This window comes from Tamandua tetradactyla, chromosome 3 (assembly GCF_023851605.1).
Source record: "Tamandua tetradactyla isolate mTamTet1 chromosome 3, mTamTet1.pri, whole genome shotgun sequence".
Lineage (NCBI taxonomy): Eukaryota > Metazoa > Chordata > Mammalia > Pilosa > Myrmecophagidae > Tamandua > Tamandua tetradactyla.
Genome location: NC_135329.1, coordinates 51,141,583 through 51,158,630, shown reverse-complemented (window position 1 = coordinate 51,158,630; position 17,048 = coordinate 51,141,583). Strand labels below are relative to the sequence as shown.

The 17,048-nt window shown below is 36.8% G+C and overlaps 1 long non-coding RNA gene across 2 annotated transcripts in view; it reads right to left on the bottom strand.

Moving 5' to 3' along the window:
- LOC143677289 (uncharacterized) overlaps positions 1-9,815 on the bottom strand; it is a 79,008-nt gene extending 69,193 nt beyond the window's left edge. The window contains exon 1 of one of the 2 annotated variants that reach the window (XR_013172492.1): positions 9,347-9,815. This is a non-coding gene — a long non-coding RNA (uncharacterized LOC143677289). The remainder of the gene's footprint in view (positions 1-9,346) is intronic. The other variant, XR_013172493.1, reaches the window with a different exon arrangement.
- Between the last annotated feature and the right edge of the window lie 7,233 nt (positions 9,816-17,048).

Below are 17,048 nucleotides of genomic sequence, written 5' to 3'. Positions count from 1 at the left end.
ATATGGCTCATTCTTCCTCACTGTGAAGGCAATTTGGTGAATACTCTACCTGATATTTTGTGAATTAAGAGGCTTTTCTATTGTGATTGGTGAGAACACACACCATTACTAGACAAGCTCTAGTACTTTTGAATGGTTCTTTCCATGGACTAAGTAGTAACGGAGACTAAAAGAGATATCAATATACTGATATCTCACATACAAAACTTGATTATACTTGGATGAAAACTTGAGGAAGACTATCGACTACTTGAGGAAGACTAGTCACAGAGACTTTTTCTTTCTCTGTGAAACTCTTACCTCTATCTTGTCCAGCAATCTCTAGCTGCCTTGACTCCCAACTACATCTTCTCAACTCAAGGAGACCTCCAGGCTCTCCCTGTGCAAGCTCTACCTACTCAGTGCCCTGAAAATTTTCTCTGGGCAATGATTTAGGCTAAGCGCAAAAATCACCTCTTTTGTTTCCATTCTCTAAGAATCATTGTCCTGCACTGCCTGCAGTACAGTGCCTGAACATAGTTGTTTCAAATATTTTATCCACTTTTTAATTATTTCAGGTAGGAGTGTAATCTTTACCTTTTACCTCATTTTAGCCAAAAGTGGACATGCAAAGGAATTTACTTCCTTATTGATAATATCTGTCTTTATCCTTAGTAATATTTTTTCTATTTAATTTGATTTTAATGTAGCCATTCTAGCTTTCTTTTTGGGGGGGGTGTGGGATGGGGTGCATGGCCCAGGAAACGAGCCCATTTAGTTTTCTTTTGATTAGTTTTATAATGGTATATCATTTTCTATCCTTTTACTTTTAATCTATCTATGTCTTTGTATTTAAAAATGGATTTCTTGGGTGGGCCACGTTGGCTCAGCAGGCAGAGTTCTCACTTACTGGTAATGTGGGAGACCTGGGTTCGTTTCCCAGTGCCTGCCCACAAAAAAAAATTTTTTTAATGGATTTCTTACAGATAGCATATAGTTTTTTTATTCAATCTGTCCTTCTATGCTCCTTAATTGGGGGTATTCAGATTATTTATTGTTCATGTTGTTGTAGCTGGATTTGAATCTTATATATTGCTAGTTATTTTCCAAATATCTCATGTTTTTTCTGTTTCTTTGTTCTTTGAATCGAGTAAATTTGTATGATTCCTTTCATTCCATTATCGTCATATAACTCTGCCTCCTTTTTTGTCTGTGGTTACTCTTTTTATAAGCTTTCTTATTAGAAAAGTTGTAGGTATACAGAAAAATCCTGCACAAAATACACTGTTCTTATATACTCTCCCTTCACAAATACCTGTGGTTACACATGAACTGTAGGGCCCAACATGACAGCCACTAGCACATGTGGCTACTTAAAATTGAATTAAATAAAATTTAAAATTTATTCCCTCTGTTAAAATAGCCATATTTCAAATGTTACATGGCTACATGTGGATAGTGGCTACTATTATGTGCTGTGCAGATAGAGACTACTTCCATTATCGTAGAGACATCATCACACTACAGTTTACCATATATAGATTAAATTTGTCATAATTTATCCTCAAGCAATAGTGTGTCACTTAACAAATAGTGTAAGAACCATGTATAATACATTTACACTTTCTTTCTCCCAAATTATGAGCTATTGTTTTCATACACTTTACTTCTAAATATGAGTTAAACTCCACTCTGTTTTGTTGGCATTTGTGCCTTAGACTTTTAGTCTTCTTTTAGTGGAATTAACAATAAGAAACTTTTATTTTATATTTGCCTTCATTTTTACCTGTTCTTACTCTTCATTTATTTGTATGGTATTCCGGTTTGTTAGTTACTGGAATGCAATATACCAGAAACAGAATGGCTTTTAAAAAGGGGAATTTAATAAGTTGCTAGTTTACAGTTCCAAGGCTGAGAAAATGTCCCAATTAAAGCAAGTCTATAGAAATGTCCAATCTGAGGCATCCAGGGAAAGATACCTTGGTTCAAGAAGGCCAATGAAGTTCAGGGTTTCTCTCTCAAGTGAGAAGGCACATGGTGAACACAGTCAGGGATCCTCTCTCCTCTGGAAGGGCACATGGTGAACATAGCATCATCCGCTAGCTTCCTCTCCTGGTTTCCTATTTCATGAAGTTCCCCAGGAGGCATTTTCCTTCTTCATCTCTAATGATCCCTGGCTAGTGGGCTCTCTGCTTCTCGTGGCTATGCCATTCTTCTCTGGCTCTCTCTGAATCTCTCATTCACCAAAATGTTTCCTCTTTTATAGGACTTCAGAAACTAATCAGGACCCACCCAAATGGGTGGAGACATGTTGTCACCTAATCCAGTTAAACAATCACTCTTGATTATATCACATCTCCAGGGAGATGATCTAATTACAGTTTCAAGCATATGGTACAGTTCAGGGATTAGAAGAAACAGCTGCCTTTACAAAATGGGATTAAGATTAAAACATGGCTTTTCTAGCGGACACATATCCTTTCAAGCCAACACATATGGCTTCAGATTTTCATCTGATACACTTCTGCCTGAAGAACTTTAACATTACTTGTAATGCAGATCTGCTGACAAAAGATTTTCTCAATTTATGTTTGACTGTAAAAGATCTTATTTTACTCTAGTATTTGTAATGATAACATTTCTGGGTATGAAATTCTTAGTTGTGTTTCCCTTTAATTCTTTAAACATGTCGCTGCATTATCTTTGGACTCACAACATTTTATTTAAAATGTTCTTTAATTTGATCTTTGTTCCTCTCTATGCAATGTTTCTTTTTCCAATATTTTCTTTCAAGCTTTTCTCCTTATGTTTGTTTTTCAGCAGCTTGACTATAATATGCTTAGATGCTGTGTTTATTTTGTATGTACATACAAATGTGTTATTTACCTGTTTGTTTCTTTAATTATCTTGCTTTGGATTCTCTTATCTTCTTAGATCTGTGGGGGGTTTTTTTGTCTTTTTATTAACTCTGCAAAATTTCCAGTCATTATCTCATCACATATTTCTTCTGCCCAATTTATTTTCTGTCTTGGACTTCACTCATGTATGTTAGTCTATTTTAAATTGTCCCAAAGTTATTGGATGCCACCTTAACAAAATCATTCTTTTTATCTTTTTGCTTAAATTTGGATAAATTCTATTGACCAATCTTTTAATTCACTTATTCGTTCCTCACTTACATCCCATTTGCTGAAAAGTCTGTCAAAGAAATTCTTCCTGTCTGATATTGAGTTTCCTATTTCTAGCTTTTCCATTTGATTATTGTTTAGAACTTCCATCTCCCTGCTTAAAATCTTCTCTTAATGCATGTTACCTGTCTTTCCCACTAGCCTTTTATATTCACTGAAATTATTTTAAAGCCACTGTATGGTCATTCCAATGTCCCTGAACTCATTTCTGTAGGCTGCTTTTTGTATTACAATCAATTGTGTTTTTTTCTTGTTTTGTATGTGTCTTGCCATTTTTGATAGAATGCTGGAGAGTAGAACAGTAGAGACTGAGGTAAATAATATTTATGCTTGGAAATAGGTTCATCTTTACTTCCACCAGAATGTCGGTGTGGAGATTAAGTGAACCTATTTTATACTTACCCTAGGTGTGAGTTTTGTTGTTGGTGTATTTACCTTTAGGGCTCCAAAGACTTCAGATTCCTTGCATGCAGGATTACTGATGTCTTGTCTTTATTTTGAACCCTTATGCCAGGAGAAATTTCACTGCTCCTGTTTCACCCTCAGCTCTCAGTGGCCTGGCACTCCTGCATCACAGAATGGTTATCTCTGCGCACTTTTTCATTTACCCCAGCAGGAGACTCCCCCTGTTGGCTTCAGGTAGTGTGTGGCCAGGATTTTCAATCCTTTGGGTATATCTTCAGTCTCTCATTATCCCTATCATTATTACCTGAGCCTTTGGGGTTGCACTTTTCTATAGTTCTGTTCCCTCTTCCTCATAGCAAGAAAACTCTACCTGGGAGGGGTCTTGGATGAGATAGTGTTTCCTGCTCCTCCCTCAGTAGGACCTTAACTTTGCGTGGTGTTTATTTAAGATCATGAGCCCAAACAGGTTTACTGTTGCTCCTTCCGGGGGAGATAATTTTTGCTTCTATTTCTTCATCAGTTGTAGCATAAATTAGTCCAGAACCAGTGGCAGGAGGATTTCCCATCCCTCTAGAAGTAATACACTGCTGTTGTTTGTCACACAGTTCAAGACTTATGGTAGAAGCAAAAAGTTTCTTACCCCTGCCACAGGAGCAAAGAGTTTTTCTTCTGCCCCTCCCTCAGAAGCAGGAATGGGTGGTTTTCTACCCCTTTCCAGTGGGAAGCAGACTTTGTTTCTATCTATCTCTCTTCCAGAAATGGAGGCTCTTTGCTTTGGCCTGTCAATAGAAGGGTTTTCTGCCCCTTCCCCAGAAAGTTAAGGCTTTGGCTTCATAGGACATAAGTAAACAGCATATCATGCATGTGTGCTACCAAGCTCCCAGTCCTCATATTCTGACCCCAGTCTTTTTTTTTTTTTGAGTACCAGGAGACCAGAAAATAAAATGCTTTGCCAAAGGTAAAACAGTTTACGTGCATCAGCTCCACATGGAAGGGAGTTCATCTGGTAGTTTGGTGACTTAAGCTCTCTGATGAACTGATTTATTGCTCAGTGAGTATTCTATGATTTCACAAAGTTAGGGTGTGGAAATGGCATTCTACTTTTTTTTTCTACATCCTAAGGGGAAACAACCCTTCTGCTGGATCTTTTGTTTTTATCTCAGATACCTATTTTTTCTCCTCATTTCTGTCTTTTTTTTTTACTTTGGAATTCTAATTTTTGACCTCCATTGAAACACCTTTTAATGGTTTCTCTATATTCTGCTTATCACATAATCAATGACAAACATGTCCACTATGGTCTCATTTTACTGACACAGCCAAACAGGTCATGCATCCTGCTATTAGTAAGCCAATCTGCTCCCTGCATGTTTCTGTTTTTATCATGCCAGAAAGCATTTCTTGATCAATCCAAGGACCGAATATATAGGTCAGTTTGGAAGATCTGACAAGTGGGTTAGGAAGCACTGTCTGTGAGTGAACTAGCAGGGTGAAGCCTGATGAAATATTCTCAATGTACAAACTTCAGCCAATCAAACCTCCAGTCTCTGAAACTAAAAATCTCATCTATTTTTTACACAGTATTGCAATTTTGAGCCCTTTATTATATTTTTTCCAGCATGAATTTTGACACTTAAATTCTATGAATATTATGCTAAAGCTCAGATAGGGTCAGTAGCCTGGCCAATGTCAGGTGGCTGGTAAATAAAAAAATCAAAACTAGAATGCAGGTGCTCAAACTCCTACTTAATGCTGCTTTCATTATCCGGTAGATATTATTCACCTGTGTGCATCAGCCTCACCACTAAAGCTCTTTACAAACTTCCTGAACAGACCTCATCCCAAATTCACCATATCAAAATCTCCAAGAGTGAGACCTGGGCATGTTCATTTTTCAAGAGATCTAACAGGAAGCAGCACTGGGATTCAGCCAGATTTTTACATTAAAGAGCTTATGATCCTTCTATTATAGCAACACTATTCAATTCAGATATGATGTTCATTATTAAAAGGTATCATTACAAGGTAGGCTTAGAAGAATGATTTTCTTCTGCTCTGCTCTCTTTCCTGGTGGTGTGTTTTCTATCTGTTAATTTACATAATTTATATGAAGCCTCCAGGCAGAGGATGCCCTTTCTTTATGTATCAAACAGTTAAAACTCAGTTAACATTCAGTGCACACCCATTACCAGCATTAACCACTTGTAGTATATGCAATGCCAAGGTGGAGAAATACAAATTTTCTATCAAGTCAAAGAATTTTAGCAGAGGTGCAGGATTAACTGACACTGAGGTAGCAGTTGAGCTACCTTTTACTATTTTATTACTTTTTAGTATGGAGCACGTGAGTAAGGAGAAATGCCCCATCTCCTAGCAACATGGCAAATAAGTTATTCAAAGCACACCTCACTGATTCATAAAAACTGGGCAGAGGCGATAGTTGAAGTTGGGAACAATAAAAATGCATGCAACTTTATTAATTTTTAAAAAGAGCAAAACAAAACAAAACACTAACAAGAAAGCTTCAAAGTGGGTGAAAGTCCACATGCCTAAGAGGCCTTCTGACGGAGCTGCTTAAATTACAGGACAGAATGATCTGCAGCAAACATTTGGATTGTTTATATGCAGATAAATGCCTCCCAAAGTGCTTAAGACTAGTGCAGTGTGCTATGGAGCTTCAAAGATCTTCTTGAAATTGTGTTTATTCTAATATCTTAAAAGAAAAATTCCAAACTAGTTTCTATAAGTCATATCAAAAATTCCAAGTTAGCGAAGTCCAATTGATTGAGATTTATTTCTACAACAAAAATCTCATTATAGGGCGGGCCACAGTGGCTCAGCAGGCAAGAATGCTCGCCTGCCATGCCAGAGGACCCGGGTTCCATTCCCAGTGCCTGCCCGTGTTAAAAAAAAAAAAAAATCTCATTATAAACACGTACAAAGGCCTAAGATAGGAAATAGGCTGGCATACCCTTGAACATGGCAACGGCAATGCGCGTCACCCAGTGAGTTTTTATTTTAGGAGCAAGTATTTGCCTTATTTGCCTTTGCATCTGAGCTTCACAACTGTTTTGAAATGTATGCTATCCATAAAGTACATATTGTGAGGTCTTACTAATTTCGGAGTGTCCAACACCATCACTCAAGTAAAAAAAGCTAATTTTAACTCTTCAACCATGTAACCAATATCAGTAATTTTTCCAAAGGAAAAATATGATTTGGCAATCAAACAATTTACGTCTTAACCTAACTGTAGCCTGCTGCAGCAAACATTTGTTTTGCTGGCAAAAAATTGTCAAGCAGAAGCTTTTATTTTGAGTACCGCTAGGAGGTAAATATTTGATTTTAGCAAGTCAGGCTGGTACAAGGATTTTCAAATGTCTCCTCAGGTCGGCTACTTCTTTTGGCCACTTTAGTAAAACGAAAAAACAAACTAAAAGAAAAAGAAAACTCTTGAGTCTTTTGTTGTCCCATTCTACAAACAGAAATAGGATCTAGAAAACTTTTTTGTAATCAGGTTTCTAACATGTTTTAACACGCACACATATATCTTTGAATATGCATGTGAAGCTTATTTATTTAGAGAAAATTGTGTAATTTAAAAGTTCTTGTTCTTGCCTTTCTCTAGTGAAAAATTGTTTTACTGGGATCATCTATATAAATCAATAAGAATTCACTGCATTAATCATGAGGGGGATACAAAGAGCTTGACCATTTTCCTGATAAGGCTTAAATTTTCATCAGAGAAATAAGTTAATTTTTACGAAAAACTGAAATATCAATAAAGAAACAACTCTCTAATTTATTTAATTATTTATACAAATTACTCACAAAATTTAAAACATTGTTTCATCCATGCATCAAAAGTAGTATAGAGCTCATCATGGGTTGGTATTATCAGAAATCTTTTTTTTCAGAGAAAGGCCAAATTTTAACTAAACCCTCCAGATTGGTTTAAATATGGATAAGACATTTATAGAAAATATCTGCAGTCTGGTTCAGTTTATACTAATAATTACTTGTAACCATTCTTCATGCTTATAGAAAATACCCTATTGACCCAGTTATCAAGTAAACCAGCTCTGTTTGTTCTTTAATTATTTTCACAATTCACCAAAACCTTCTGGCTAACATTAAATTTAGCTGATGGACATAGAACTTCATACATAAAATCACTAAAAGTTCTCAGCGTCCTTTTAAGCATTGATAACTGTGGGATGCAGCAAATGTCACAGACTCTTTTCTGGGAAAGAAAAGCATTTGCAAAGAAAGATTTGTCATTGCCCGAGGACTAATCTGGCAGTAGCTCCTTTTACTCTTAGAGCAAAAGCTCTGAGTCTGGGCTCATGTTCTTCCTAGCCAAAACATACGTTAATACTTCTACTTAGAAAGAGAGAAGGAAAGAGGGAGGAAGAAAGGGAGGGAGGGAGAGAGGATGGGAGGGAAAGAAGGAGGAAGGGAGAGAGAAAGAGAGCTCAGAGACAGAAAAAAAAAGTTCATATTTCTAGGACACCCTAGGCATTTCAACAGCTTGGACTTTGCTCATGCTATTTCCCTCCTCTACATATATCTGAAATCCTTTAACCTTACAGGAGTAGACTCACAATACTTTTTCTCTACAAAGTCTTTCCATACTCCTCCAGTGTAATGTGTTGGCTCCTGTGCTGGTTTGAAACTATTCTGTACTCCAGAAAAGTCATGCCTTAATCCTGACCCAATACTGTGAGACCAGACCTATTGTTTAAAGTGGGGAACTTTGATTGGATTGTTTCCATGGAGATATGACACCCAGTTGTGGGTGTGACCTTTTGATTATATGGAGATGTGACTCTACCCAATTTAAGGTAGGTCTTGATTAGTTTACTGGAGTCTTTAGAAGGGGAAGCATTTTGGAGAAGCCTCAAAAGTGACAGAGCCAATACGAGACCTGGATGTTTGTAGATGCAGAAAGAAAACACCCTCCAGGAAGCTGTTTGAAACCAGAAGTCAAACACCCCAGCAGATGCCAGCCACATGCCATCCCAGCTGACAGAGGTGTTCTGGAACCATCGGTTTTTCTTGAGTCAAGGTATCTTTCTCAAGATGCCTTAGTTTGGACATTTTAATGGCCTTAGAACTGTAAACTTGCAACTTAATAAAGTCCCTAAACACCCCAGTAGATGCCAGCCACATGCCATCCCAGCTGACAGAGGTATTCTGGAACCATCGGTCTTTCTTGAGTCAACGTATCTTTCTCAAGATGCCTTAGTTTGGACATTTTAATGGCCTTAGAACTGTAAACTTGCAACTTAATAAAGTCCCTAAACACCCCAGCAGATGCCAGCCACATGCCATCCCAGCTGACAGAGGTATTCTGGAACCATCGGTCTTTCTTGAGTCAAGGTATCTTTCTCAAGATGCCTTAGTTTGGACATTTTAATGGCCTTAGAACTGTAAACTTGCAACTTAATAAAGTCCCTTTCTAAAGCCATCCCATTTCTGGTATATTGCATTCTGGCAGCTTTAAGAAACCAACAGTTCCCTCATCTGGAAACCCACAGCTTTCTACTACATCATTCATTCATCCCTGAGCATAGACTGCCTCGTGATATCAGTGGTCACGTTATGTTGTATTTTCATGCAATTGTATGTATTTTTGCTTTGCGTTCTTTCATAGATATTAAGTTACCCTTGGACAGAGATCACTCCCTTTTACTGCTTTATGTTCCCTCTGACAGCATCACCCAACACAATGACTTACACCAAATAACACTTCCATAAAGTTATAAACTTACTGATTGCTTCAAAGAGTGGCATGATGAAAAATCACGTTCCAAACAAATAAGTACATTTTGGAAGGAGTCCGCTTCCATGTGTCTGTCTTTGAAATGCTCAGAAAAAAATGTCTAGGCCTTTGCCCCAAATATCATCGGCCTGCTTCCCTTCTGCTTTGTCTTCAGTTCTCCACGCAAAGAAAGTCCAACAACCTGTGTGGCCAACAGACACTCTTCAGAAGATGAGTGAAGGAAAAAGTCTAAGTGGACCAGGACATAAACCTTTTATGTAGGCAGGGAGATGGAAAAGACCTGAGTGTTCATAATCTAATAAATATACAGTCCACCTCAAGCATCATAAATGAGAATGGGTACTCTGGAATCGGAATGGAATTTTATAGAATTCACTTCATTCCGCATAATCATCTCACCTGACACAGTCAATGCCCTGTCCATCTCACCCTAACTGCATTATGCCACCCCAAGCTGCAGAACAAGAAAGAGTGAGCTATTTTATGCAACTGCTTATGACAGAATGATTCCTGTCTCCTGGGAACCCAGTTTAAAATCCCTGTCTGCCAAAATTTGCTTGTCAAGTTTCCACGCTCTGCTATCTAGGAAGATTTAGAACCAGCGGATTTTGAAACAGATTCTATAACATGTATTGACTATCCCACTCTTCCAAATCATAATCTTGGTCCTCTGTTAATGAAACAATTACTCTTCCAATGTCTTTAGTTTACCTGGCTCAGAAAGACGAAAACATACGAAAAAAAAGATTTGAAAAATAAATTGGAAACATATGGGCAGCAAACCATCCCTTCTACTAAACTCTATTCAAAAACACACCTCAGCTCTCATGGTCCGGCTTCCTTAGTCCCACTTCTCCATGACTTAAGAAACACAAAATTTTGCAGATAATCTAGCCATCTCAAATAATCACTTCCATTATAGATTTGTGGCTTAAATTGCTTTTATAGGAAAGCTGCCACCTTTGCAATATTAGCTTTTAAATTCCATTGTAACAAGCTTTTCTTCGCCATGCTTTTGGGACTTTTCTTACTTGATTAAATTGTGTATTTGAAAGCTAGTTGAAATTCCACATAGGTATTAAATTGTGTTCCTAGTTTCTATTCTAAGGGGTTGTCAAAAACAGAGTTTCTTTATAACCTATCACAATGATGACTGCCATTTATCCAATACCAAGGCTATGGCATCCATGGAGCTTGGTGTCTCATTTCAATTAAATCTTTATAGCAACAATCTTACAGATGGAGAAACTGGAGGTTGCAAGATTCAAGTCTTTATCCTTAGGAAGATGCATTACATGATGTATCCTGGGTCCAAACTTGAACCTGCCCACTTCATAATTCTGTGTTCTCTCAACTTAGCTCTGCTTCTCATAGAAGTTTTAGATACATTACACACTTCTTTTTTTTTTGTGTACTTGTGCTTGGGTTCTTGCTATCATATAATACTTTGAGAAAGTAGGATCTTATTTTCTAAAATGCAGGTATTTATTTTTATGACATCCACTCAATCTTACCTGATGCCCATAAGCATTTTAGTTTGCATATGGTTTTAAACTAAATTAAAACTGAGCTTAAAAATATATATTTACAAAGTTTCCACACTTGACATGTATCGTTCTTTCAATAAGAGGAAATAGAGCATTGTTTTAAAAATTGTATTTGGAACCAGTAAATATGTGAAAGGCAGCGACAATCTGGGTACCGGTCTGGTCACAAGGATATATTCAGTTTATTTAAAACTAGAAATCCAATGTAGGTGATATTTGACACAGTTTTTAAATGAAGAGTCTGAGATGCAGAATGTTTAGTAATTTGTTCAAACATACATAGCCACTGTGTGCTGGAACTAGGATTTAAATCAACCCTTCTCTTTGTAAGTGCAGCTGTTTTTCCACAACCCCGGTGTTCCTCAGATCTGCGTGTGCAGGCTAATGGCTTAAAGAATCTTGCTAAAATCCAGAGTTTAATTCAGTAGGTCTGAGGAGAGACCTGAGACTGTGCAGGTCTAAGGAGTTCCCAGGCAATGTGTTATCTTCAACCACACTTTAAATAGCAAGGTACTATGATACATCACTAAATCAAACTTTTCAAAACATTTTAAGCATCCTTTAATTCTTTATTTCTGTAGAATTAATTTTGGGCCCTCTAGAATAACCTCTATGATTTCAGAGAAGAATTATCGTACCTATTTTATTGATTAGGCAACTGAGAGTCCATCAGTGCAAATGAGTTTTCTAAGTTCCTACAATCAGTAGGAGATCATAAAATATTGAGTTAAACGCAACTATTGAATTCTCTAGGGACAAAGTATTTGCTGCAAATTACCACTGACTTACCTGACAGGGCTACTGTGAGAACTGACACAATGCGAATAAAACTTACACATTTCTGAAAACCATTCCTAGCACATATATAAGTACTGAATAAATGTCAGCATTTATTATTGATATTGTGAGGAGCTAGAAACAATGGTCCGAAGTTAATGAAATCACCACTGCCCAAGTCATACAGAATGACAGAGCATTACCTGTGTAAAGAACTCCACATTTTATTGACAGATAACTCTGCAGGAGTAAATTGTATTATTTGGCTGCCAGAAACAAAAGCAAACTCAGGTTCCCTTTAAAGAAGTACAACATCCTGGATACTGGCCAGTAAAGAGTTTTTGGAAATGCTTTGAGATACAGAGTCAAACCTGTGCTTTGTCAGAAGAAAAGTAACCATTTTGGTGAAGAAACTAAAAATCATGTCATTCATTCATTCATTCCATTCATGTTAGATTGGCACTGGACTGAATATCTGTCAAGCACTGTAGAAGCCGCTGGGATACAAAGACAAGTAGACAGAGTTCTCAACTTCAAGGGCCTTGCTATCATCACTGGAAGAACTAAAACTAATTAATCTGGAGTGAAGAAGTCGTGAATGGGGAAGAGAATAGTAAGGGGAAGCCTGACTTTTGCCTTCAAATGTTGGAAAAGCAGAAACAGAAAACCGAGAAGCTTGTTCTCTACAGGTCCAGGGATAAATCTACAGCTTGCAATGTTTATCTGCCAGATAACATCCGGAAGATTTGTGACAACTATTTCAGTTAATATAATTATGAAAATAATAAACACCTACTGGAAAAAATCAGCCAGCACAGAAGAATCTAAAAACACAGTTATAATTATTAATGAGTTCATGTTGATACTTGTGCATTTTTAAGGAAAATTTTTGATAACTTAGGTAGTCGAAAAATTCGCGGTTTGAAGCAATATCTTCTTTATCACTGACAATCATCGAAGAAATTGTAGCATTAAAAGTATATTATGGCAGGGGGAGGGCAGGTCATGGTGGCTCAACAAGTAGAGTTCTCGCCTGCCATGCTGAAGACCTGGGTTGGATTCCCGGTGCCTGCCCATGTGAAAAAAAAAAGTAGGCAGGGTGCAAAGGTAGTTTAGTGGTAGAATTCTCGCCTGCCATGCAGAAGACCAGGGTTCAAATCCTGGCCCATGCACTTCCCCTCCCCCAAAAAATTTTTATTGGGTGGGCCACAGTAGCTCAGCAGGCAGGAATGCTTGCCTGCGATGCCAGAGGACCCAGGTTCGATTCCCGGTGCCTGCCCATGCTAAAAAAAAAATTATTAATTAAACAAATGGCGCTGCAATAACAGGATAGTCACATGGAAAAAGAATGAAATGTGACCCCCACCATACAGCATACAAAAAAAAGGATATTATGGCATTGCATGGATGTTTGAAACAAAAGAAATGTAAGGAATTTGGGGCTGTATGTTTTTTTAATTCTCTTTTCATTTTTTCAAACACTCCTCCTTCTCCCCATCTCTAATTTACTTTCTATTTCTGTGAAATTGCTGTTTCTAATCATCTCCTGTAAGTGATGTCAAACAGTATTTTTCCTTACGTGCCTTGCTTAGTTCACTGAATGTAATGTTTCCAAGGTTCTTCCATGTTGCAGCATATGTCACAACTTCATTCTTTCTTATAAGTCCATTGTGTTTAGGTGCCACATATTGTTTATCTATTCACTTGTTGATGGACACTCTAGTTGTTTCCACCTCTTGGCTATTGTGGATAATGTTGCCACAAACACTGGTATACAAATATCTGTTTGAGATCCTGTTTTCACTTCCTTTGAGTATATACCCAGAAGTGGAAGTGCAACGACATACGATAATTCTGTATTCGACTTTTTGTGAATGGACCACATTACTTTCAACTGTGGCTGCAATGTTTTATATTCCCAGCTGCAAAGCACTCGATTCCCAATTCCTTGCATTCTCTCCAACACTTGTTATTTCCATTTTTCCCCCTAAGTTCTTAATACTTATTTATTATTAGTGGGAGCATTAAAAGACTATTTTTTTTTTCTAATTCTAGAGCCAAACACATATATGTGGGGGGCGGGGAGTGCCCATGGGTATTTAAATGGGAATGAAAGGAATCTGAGGAAGTCTCTTGGAGTAGGTGGGTAATGGAAACTACTAAAAAATGCATAAAATGTGTTATATTTATTCTCAATAATTCAAGCCCTAAATTTGTAAATCTGCTTGTAGACAATGCCCTCATTGTCATAATAAGGCTCTGAATGAAAACTGAAATTAGAGACTATTTGAAATTGTGTTTTAAAGAAGAATAATTTGTGTTGAGGTTATTACAAATAGTTATTGATTGAAGCATGAGTTAATAAAGTTTCATTCTCGTAGAGTTAGCTATGCTGTTTCAAATTCAGAAAAGAGAACAGATTTAGTTTTTAGTCTCCCAAAATATTGTGGATAAAATTTATTCTCAAGTTTGATAATCAAAAGCTGAGTGCTTCCTTGTAGAGATCTTTTACATTGATTTTGTAAGTGTTGAACGAATGTTTCTAAAGCGCATAAAAGCACACATTCGTGTAGAAATGGTCATTAAAATTTGAATTATTTTCAATTAAGAAAAGAACAAAAAACTGGAAATAAATGTTATTACGATTCCATTTCATGTTCATTAGTATTAAACAGCCATAATGAGAATGCATACTAAAAGAGAGTCCCCTTCCTAATGTTTATGAAGTCAATACCTTGAATTACATCCAAAGGCTTTTTAAAGCAATACAAAGCTATTAGTATTCACAACATCTTTTTTTTTTTCCTATGAGGACAAAATAAGTGACTATATTTAAGTCCACGATGTAGAATACCTTTTACATGCCCATAAATGCAATTCTCTAAAACGTATATACTTTATCTCACCAAACACTAAATTTAATACTGTGCAATTTAATGAAATATAGACACTTGGATCTGACTCATTCTGATAGTTTCTGAAAATTGGTCATTCGAAAACTAACTATGAATCAAACATAGTTTTCACCTTGTATTATAGAATTATGATGCAAGACCATATTTGTTTTTAGAAATTGCAATTCTCATGACATTTTTGGAATTTGTAGTATTTTCAGGAAGATGCGTTGTTTTTTAGCAATTCTAAAATATTGCATTTTGTCCATTTCACACAACACACACGACTATAGTTCTGACTATAGTTCACGATATTCTGCTGATAATGAATACCTTCATTATTTTCCTTGTCAGTACATAGTTCAATATGTTGCTCACATACTTTGAAAGATGCTCAAGTACGTGCGTCAAGTTTAAAACCAACAGTTATGAATCAACTGTCACAATTTCACTGATTCAAAACCCATGCTGTTCTCTCACGAAATGTGGCCCTTAATAATTTGACTGGGGCCCACTCATCTCTTGCCCTTTCCTTTCTCCCTCTAGCAGTACTAACCCATTCTCTGGCCTGACTGTTCTCACTCTGGCCTCTTTGCCTTGCATTTATCACTCCTTCATTCCACTCTTCATCTGGCTAAGCATTTACCTTCCAATTTCAGAAGTAATGTCTCCAGACATCCAGCATCCACCTTCCTTAATCCCATGCCATGTCTCAGGCTGGTTCAGGTGTCCTAATCTCCTTCCATACCATCTGTGCTTAGTGCTGCTACCCTAGGGCTTACTGTATGGGATGCACTGAATTCAAGGACTTCACCCCTTATGGTCAGGAAGCAAATTAACATGAGTGAGCAGCTCTATTTTATAATTTCAGTGACTGGTAGCCATAAAGGTTTTGGTTTTCTTTCAAAATAAGGAGCAATAGAAACCCCCCTGGTCATGTTTCCTCATTTGCCAATGTATTAATCTAATCAGTATTCCTCTGGGATGTCACAGGGACGAATTGGATATTTATTTGGTACTCTTGTTCAAGTGTCCCTTCGATGACAATTCCAATATCTTATATATGTTCTTTGATGTGAGTCAGATATTGTGAGGTGATTCAAAATTCTATAAAAAGTTGAAATAAATATAGCTTATTTATTAAAGAAGTATTTAGTTAGTCTTGAGAATATATATGCACATACATACATATACATATTCAGATATATACATGTAAAAAAACTTCTATGAGAAAAATTGTATCTTTTGCTGATTGCATTATAGTTAATTTTGTTATGAATGTCCAAGAACTATTTTTTTTTCAGTTTATCCCTTGTTCTTAGAAAGGAAAGGACCGTATTTTTGCACAACAGCTTCAGGCATAAAATGAACCAATTGCAAAGATATTTGAAGATCCAGAAAGTACATGATAAATGAAGCCAATCAAGAATGCCAGATGCTGGTGACTAACTAGCTGACAAAGGCGATTTTAGGCAGTAGTATTTAGACACTCTATTGGCAGGCCAAATTTCAGTATGAACGTGACAGCCACTTCGGAGCAGAGGAAGAGCTTTTAAAACACAAGGAAAATCTGACCTCCAGCATTTGTTTTTGTTTGTGTGTTCCTTTGGTGGAAGGATTCTTTTAAAGATAGTCAATTTTATTGAGATAGGATTTACGTGCAAAAAAATAGTGCAGATATTTTTAGTGTACAGCTTGATGTATTTTGGAAAATGTTTACCTCTGCAATAGCTATCAGTCCAAACAAGATATAGAACATTTTCATTACCCCAGAAAATTCTCTTTTGTGCTCTCTTTCCTCATGCAACCAATGGACAGATTTATATCATTATCACTATCACTATATATTGGTTTTGCGTATTTTAGAACTTCATGTTAATGAAATCATAATGTGATTCTTTGTCTGGCTTTTTTCACTCAATATGTTTTCCTGTGTTGTACTATATTTCAGTACATTCGTTTCTGTATTGCTGAGTTGTACAGGAAGACCACAATTTTTCTATTTACCTCTTGGCAGATTGGTCTATTTCAAGCTATTTACTATGATGATTAAATTTGGTACGAACATTTATGTGCTAGTCTTTTTGTAAACATATATTTTTATTTATTTGGTGTAAATATTTGAGTAGAATTACTGGTTCATGTGGCAAGTGCAGTAGGCAGAATTCTTAAGATCACCTCCAAGATTCCCTGCTTCCTGCCATACATGCCTTGTATAATCCCTTCCCCTTGGGAAGAGCTAGAACAATGAATGATGGCTGTCACTCCTATGATTAGTTTGTAACCAGAAGGGAACTGCAGCTGTAATTAAAAGTTCTGATCAGCTGACTTTAAATTAATCAACAAGAAAATTGTCCTGGGTAAGTGTGACAGGATTGGTTAGCCCTTTAAAAGAGATCTAGAGGTGAGATACTGTCTTCTGCTAGCTTTGAAGAAGCAGGCTTACATGAGTTCTACAACAGTAAGGAAATTC